The sequence below is a fragment of the Choloepus didactylus genome, assembly GCF_015220235.1.
Source record: "Choloepus didactylus isolate mChoDid1 chromosome 11 unlocalized genomic scaffold, mChoDid1.pri SUPER_11_unloc2, whole genome shotgun sequence".
NCBI classification, from domain to species: domain Eukaryota; kingdom Metazoa; phylum Chordata; class Mammalia; order Pilosa; family Megalonychidae; genus Choloepus; species Choloepus didactylus.
This window is the reverse complement of record NW_023637579.1, coordinates 851,123-858,135: the sequence shown is the minus strand read 5'-3', so window position 1 is coordinate 858,135 and position 7,013 is coordinate 851,123. Positions and strand designations below refer to the sequence as shown.

General features: G+C 37.4%; 1 pseudogene; it reads left to right on the top strand.

Annotated features, from left to right (window-relative positions):
* The first annotated feature begins 1,005 nt into the window (after positions 1-1,005).
* LOC119524572 lies at positions 1,006-2,710 on the top strand (annotated as a pseudogene).
* The last annotated feature ends 4,303 nt before the right edge of the window (positions 2,711-7,013 follow it).

The window sequence follows — 7,013 nt, the reverse complement described above, 5'->3', positions numbered from 1 at the left end:
GTAGTTATTTTAGGTTAGTTGTGTTTTTCTTACTCCCATGTCATGGTTTGCTTGAAATGTTTTTTATTGTGTATCTTTTTTAAAAAAAGACTTTTTATATAGTTAATTAAAAAAGAAGAGTTAATTAAAAGTTAATGACAATGCAATATATGATACTGGAGTGGATCTAAGAATGGAGGAGAAAAGCTCAAAGGGGGCATAAGGAAAAATTGGAGTATAGAATTTAAGCTTTGTATAAATAGTAATTTTCTTGAATTAACTGCAGTTTAGTTAATGACATAAGTGAATATTCTTGTTCATAGGAAATGTACATGGAAGTGTTATGAGTTCAAGGAGTATGATATATGCAACCTGCTCTCAAATGTTCAGAAGATGATAAATGGGTAGATAGATAATTGATAGAAAGGTAATAGACATAGCTGGAAAAAAAAGAGAGGGTGAGGGAGGGAGGGAAAGAAGAAGGAAGGAAGGAAAGAAGGAAGGGAGAAAGGAAAGAGAAAGAAAGGTACCGCAAAGGTGGCAAAATGTAAAATTGGTAGACATGGATAGCTGGGGGTGGGGGGCTGTTGGAGTTCTCTGTATGGGGTTTGTATTGTATTTGTAATTGTCCTATATGTTTGAAATCATTTCAAAATACAAATTTAAAAAAAAAATACATTCTTTCCATCACAATATCCCAAAAGTCTAAAGTCATTCCAATAACTATCTTCCTTCCTTAGAGCATAATTGCTGTGGCCACATCACATCCCCAAGCAATGCGCCACTGGCAGGGGACTGACCCAGGGACTGGGGTGGGGTGGGAAGATGGGCAATGTGGGGTGGGTTTTCAGTTCTGACTCACATCAACCACTTCCCTTTTCCCCTCCCAGTCCACTCTATCCCATTTGGAAGAGGAAGGAATGGTCCCAAACCCCATGAGTCTCATGCAGTGGGGCATGGAGCCTCCATCAAGTTTAGATAAAGGAGGCTATTTTCTTAGTGTGAATTTCTGCCTTTGGTAAGAACATGTCATCCATCTTGCCATTCACTCCAACAGTTGGAAAGAGACTGTTGGGACGGGAGAAATGACCTGGGGGATCTGGAGGAGCAGCTGGAGATCAGAATGGACAGGAAGTGAAGTGAGAAACCAGTTAAGTTTGGTGAAGAAGCAGAAGAAACAGGGTGGTTAGATGAGCTTGAGAAAGTTATCACCTCTCAAAATCATACTAAACGTGTTACCATACCAAGCACTTGCTCTGAAATTTGAGGACAGAGTACACCAAATATGATAGATCAACAGATACAATATGCTTTTCCACTTTCTCTGAACAATCCAGATGGTTCTCCTGATGGTTATCTTCAGGTATCTCATTGAAAAGGATTGCAACATGTTATATACTGCTGGCCTGATCTTCACAGTCACCATGAACTCAAAGCAATAGAAAAGTGTGAATCTGCTTTTAACCTTAAAAAGGACGAAGTATGCATAAACCCTTACCACTATCAGAGAGTCGAGGCACCAGTTTTGCCTCTGATATTAGTGCCTTGACACATTGAGATTCAAACAGAATTACCACCTCTAAATGATTTTATCCTATGCGTTCCAGAAAACACTAATTTCCCAACAGGAATTGAGCCACAGTGTAATTAGATCCCAGAAACAGCACCTCCTGGATGTATCAATGAAGATACAAGTGATCAACAGTTGAACCAAGCATGGACACCTGATCTCCAGCAGAACTGTCTCCTACTACCCTTTCCCCAGTTAAACAGCTTGGATTTGCAGCCAGTTACTTACTCAGAACCTGCATTTTTTTGTTCAATGGCATACTGTGGATTAAACCAGAGGGTTGGAGAGACCTTTCATACATCACAGCCCTCACTCACTGTAGATGGATTTAAAGATCCATCAAATTCAGAGATGTTCTTTTAGGTTTACTCTCCAATGTCAACCAAAATGCTACAGTAGAAATGACAAGAAAGCATATAGGAAGAGGAGTGTGGAATGTGTTTATTTACATAGGTGGGGAAGTTTTTGCTGAGTGCCTAAGTGGTAGTACAATGATATGGTTTGCTAAAGCTGCCATTATGCAAAACACCAGAAATGGATTCGCTTTTATAAAGGGGATTGATTAGTTTACAAATTTACATTCATAAGCCAAAAAAGTTTCCAATCTAAGGCCATCAACACGAGATACCTTCACTGAGGAAAGGGCAATGGCATCTGGAACACGTCTGTTAGCTGGGAAGGCACATGGCTGCATCTGTGACCCAGTTAACACCTCCATGAAAATATTCAATCAAAAGGTCCCATCCCACAAGATTGGATTAAAAGATCATGGGTCTCTGCAGTCTGTAACAGCTTCAAACTGGCACAATGTTTGTGCAGAGCCCTGATTTTAATCAGAGATACAGCTGGCACCCTGCCATAGTACATAAAATTCCTGGCTATAATCTGAAGATCTTCAACAGCCAGGAATTTGCCGCTCTTCTGGCTCAGTCTGTTAATCAGAGTTTTGAAGCTGTGTACAAGATAACTGGAATGCGCACCATAAGAAGGAGTTTTGTGAAAGGGTGGGGAGCAGAATAATGAAGGCAGGTGGTAATAAGTACTCCTCTAGTAATAAGTCCTTGCTGGATTTAATTTCATCTGAATGGACCTCTACAGTGGTTGGACAAAGTATCAACTCAGATGGGATATCCTTCACTGTGGTGCTCAAGCATGTCATAAAGCTTCATCACCCATCAAGGCCCATCAAAAGACTTAGTTTAACAACTCTCCTTTCATAGTATTTATGTATGGTTCCCATGCACTGTTTGCTGTCTGTTCTAGTTTGCTAATGCTGCGGAATGCAAAACACCAGAGATGGATTGGCTTTTATAAAAAGGGGGTTTATTTGGCTACACAGTTACAGTCTTAAGGCCATAAAGTGTCCAAGGTAACACATCAGTAATCGGGTACCTTCACTGGAGGATGGCCAATGGCGTCCGGAAAACCTCTGTTAGCTGGGAAGGCACATGGCTGGCGTCTGCTCCAAAGTTCTAGTTTCAAAATGGCTTTCTCCCAGGACGTTCCTCTCCAGCAAGCTTGCTCCTCTTCAAAACGTCACTCACAGCTGCACTCCGTCCAGTCTCTTTGAGTCAGCATGTTTTATATGGCTCCACTGATCAAGGCCCACCCTGAATGGGTGGGGTCACGCCTCCATGAGAACATCTCATCAGAATCATCTCCCACAGCTGGGTGGGGCACATTCCAAGCAAATCCAACCAGCACCAAAAACGTCTGCCCCACACAAGACCACAAAGATAATGGCATTTGGGGGACACAATACACTCAAACTGGCACACTGTCCAAAAATTCAAGAGAGAAAACAGCACTTGAAGTCTCATCAATTCCTTGTGGAATCTGTTTCCTCCTGTATTAAAATATTAGATGGGAAAATTACTGTCTAGAAATGATCTCCCACAAAGGAGGAAGTGAAGATTTTGAAGACTTAATGATGTCTTCTTGAGTATAAATCTCAGTGTCCCAAAGGTTTACTAATAGCAGTAGTAATGTGTAAACATAATGTATCATGATCCAGTATCACAGTATTGTACTGTTAATACACATTTTTAGTTTGCATACGTTAGGTGTATGAGTGCTGCTTCTTGGTTTAGGCAAGCCTTTATAAAGTTATAGCACCTAACTGATTACTCCCATTTCTCCATTATTCTTGTGCCTTTTAAAATATATAATATATATCAAGGTTTTAAAATTATCATTTAGAAGCAAATTTTCTTTATAGAAAAAATGAATTCTTCTGACTTTTACCAAAAATAAACTAGTGGTGGAAAAGAGTGGACTCACTTTTAAAATCCTTAACTTACTGTGTTTGGTGGTGTTTCACCATTCACAACTTCTGAGTTTGTTTACTTACTGCTAAATCTCATGGAATCCATACGAAAAAACTTTCTAAACCTCTTTTCCAAACCCACTTTTGTCTTGATACCAAAACAGAGTAGGATGACATCTGTCAACTGTAATGGGTGCACTGCTGCTGCCAGCACAAGTTAATTCTGGGGTACATTAAAAATGCATATGGACTAAGTATCCTTGTCCTACAACAACCAACTTTTTTTTAATTCCTTTTATTGAGATATATTCACATACCACACAGTCATACAAAATCAAGGACACATTCTATTGTTCGCAGGACCATTACATAGTTGTGCATTCATCACCAAAATCAATCCCTGACATCTTCATTACCACACACACAAAAATAACAAGAATAATAATTAAAGTGAAAAAGAGCAATTAAAATAAAAAAGAACACTGGGTGCCTTTGTTTGTTTGTTTCCTTCCCCCATTTTTCTACTCATCCATTCATAAACTAGACAAAGGGGAGTGTGGTCCATATTCTACAACCAACTTTTAATAGAAAATAATTTACTTGTGTAAATCTAAAATATTGGCTTATTCTTACACCTCATAAAAATGCACAGTGGCAGTATAATTATTTTTGGAATATGCTAGATATATAGTCTTTATTAAAGTCAGTCTGTAGGTATAAACACCCTGTTTTAAGGTATTTAAAATATTTCAGCAGCAGACCTTGAGCTCTTTGATTTGAGTTGTTTTCATTTGATCTAGTTAGCAGATTGCATTGTGAAATGGACCTTTTGTAAATGTAATTGTTTCTGCAAAATACCTAGAAAAGTAATGTTGAGGTATGAACTGCAGAGAAGGGCCATCTGTTTTTAAAGTATGTTGTACGTAATTTATGAAATCTATGTTATTTTACATAACTATGAATTCAGAATTAAAACATTGGGGGAGAATCAGTTTAGACAGTTTTTTTTTTTTTTTGGTTTGTTTTTTAAGCTTATTATTACCTGCAGTCTGAGCTATTCTAAACTAATCCTGGATATATGGTTGACTGTTATAACCAACCATATTTTATGCTTGGCAGCAAGAGAAAATTCCAGAAGCTGTGCTGATAGTCTATTATGCAGCAAATAATTCTATGTTTAATGTTAACTCACTACATTATTTTTTAAAATTTTTATTTTAAAATAATTTCAAACATATAGGACAGTTGCAAATACAATACAAACCTCACACAGAGAACTCCACCTCCCACCCCCAGATATTCATATCTACCAATTTTACATTTTGCTACCTTTGCAGTACCTTTCTTACTCTTTCCTTCCTTCCTTCCTTCCTTCCTTCCTTCCTTCCTTCCTTCCTTCCTTTTCTCCCTTCCTTCCTTCCTTCCCTTCCTTCCTTCCTGTCTCCCACCCTCCCCCCTCTCTTTCTTTCCACTATATCTATTATCTTTCTATCGGTTATCTATCTACCCATTTATCATCTTCTGAACATTTGAGAGCAGGTTGCATATATCATACTCCTTGAACTCATAACACTTCCATGTACATTTCCTATGAACAAGGATATTCACTTATGTCATTAACTAAACTGCAGTTAATTCAAGAAAGTTACTATGGATGCAAAGCTTAAATTCTATATTCCAATTTTTCCCTATGACCACTTTGAGCTTTTCTCCTCCATTCTTAGATCCACTCCAGGATCATACATTGCACTGATTGTCATCAACTCTTAACTCTTTTTTTTTAAATTAACTCTATGAAAAAAGTTTTTTTAAAGAAAGATATAAAATAAAAAATATTTGAAACCACAACATGGGAGTAAGAAAAACACAACTAACCTAAAATAACTACTTTACTTCCAACATGTTCCTACTCTGCCCCAAGAAAATAACCTAATATAACAACATTTCTGTGAACTTGTTCCTACGATACCCATCAGAAATTTACAAACCATAGTCATTCCTGGGCATTCCAAGATGTTAAATTTACCCATGATAGCTTATCTGTTCTTATTGGGTTATCCTTCCCCCTTCATTAATTGCTCTCTATTACTAGTTCCCCTACATTCTACATTATAAACCATTTGCTTTAGGGAGTGTGTTGTTTAACCTCCAGGTGTTTGTGAATTTTCCAAGTCTCTGATGGTTATTGACTTCTAATTGTATTCCACTCTGGTCAGAGAATGTGCTTTGAATAATTTCAATATTTTTAAATTTATTGAGGCTTGTTTTATGCCCCAGAATATGGTCTATTCTGGAGAAAGTTCCATGATCACTAGAGAAGAATGTGTATCCTGGTGATTTGGGATGTGATGTTCTACATGTCTGTTAAATCAAATTCATTTATCAGATTGTTTAGGTTTTCAATTTCCATATTGGTTTCCTGTCTGGTGATCTATCTATAGGAGACAGTGATATGTTGAAGTCTCCCACAATTATTGTGGAAACATCCATTGCATCCTTTAGTTTTGCCAGTGTTTGTCTCCTGTATGTTGTGGCACCATGATTGGGTCCATAAACATTTATAGTTGTTATTTCTTCTTGTTGAGTTGTCCTTTTTATTAGTAAGTAGTGGCCTTCTTTGTCTCTCACAACATCCTTGCATTTAAAGTCTATTTTATCTGAGATTAATATTGCTACTCCTGCTTTTTGGCTGTAGCTTGCATGAAATACTTTTTCCATCCTTTCACTTGCAGTTTCTTTGTGTCCCTGTGTCTAAGAGGAGTGTCTTGTATGCAATATATTGATGGTTCATTTTTTTTTCTGATCCATTCTGCTAATCTGCTTCTTTTAATTGGGGAGTTTACTCCATTTACATTCAATGTTATTTCTGTGAATGCATTTCTTGAATCAGCCATCCTATCCTTTGGTTTATGTTTGTCACATATATTTTTTCCCACTCTCTTAATGTCCTTTAATGAACCAATATTGAATCTCTTTAGTATTGAATCTTTCCCCATATCTCTCTCTCCTTTCTTTGTTTCTCTGTTGGTAGGGCTCTCTTTAGTATCTGAAGCAGGGCAGGACTTTTATTAGCAAAATGTCTCAGCATTTGTTTGTGAAAAATTTAAGCTGTCCCTCAAATTTGAAGGAGATCTTTGCTGGATAAAGTATTCTTGGTTGGAAATTTTTCTCTCTCAGAATTTTAAATATGTCATGCCA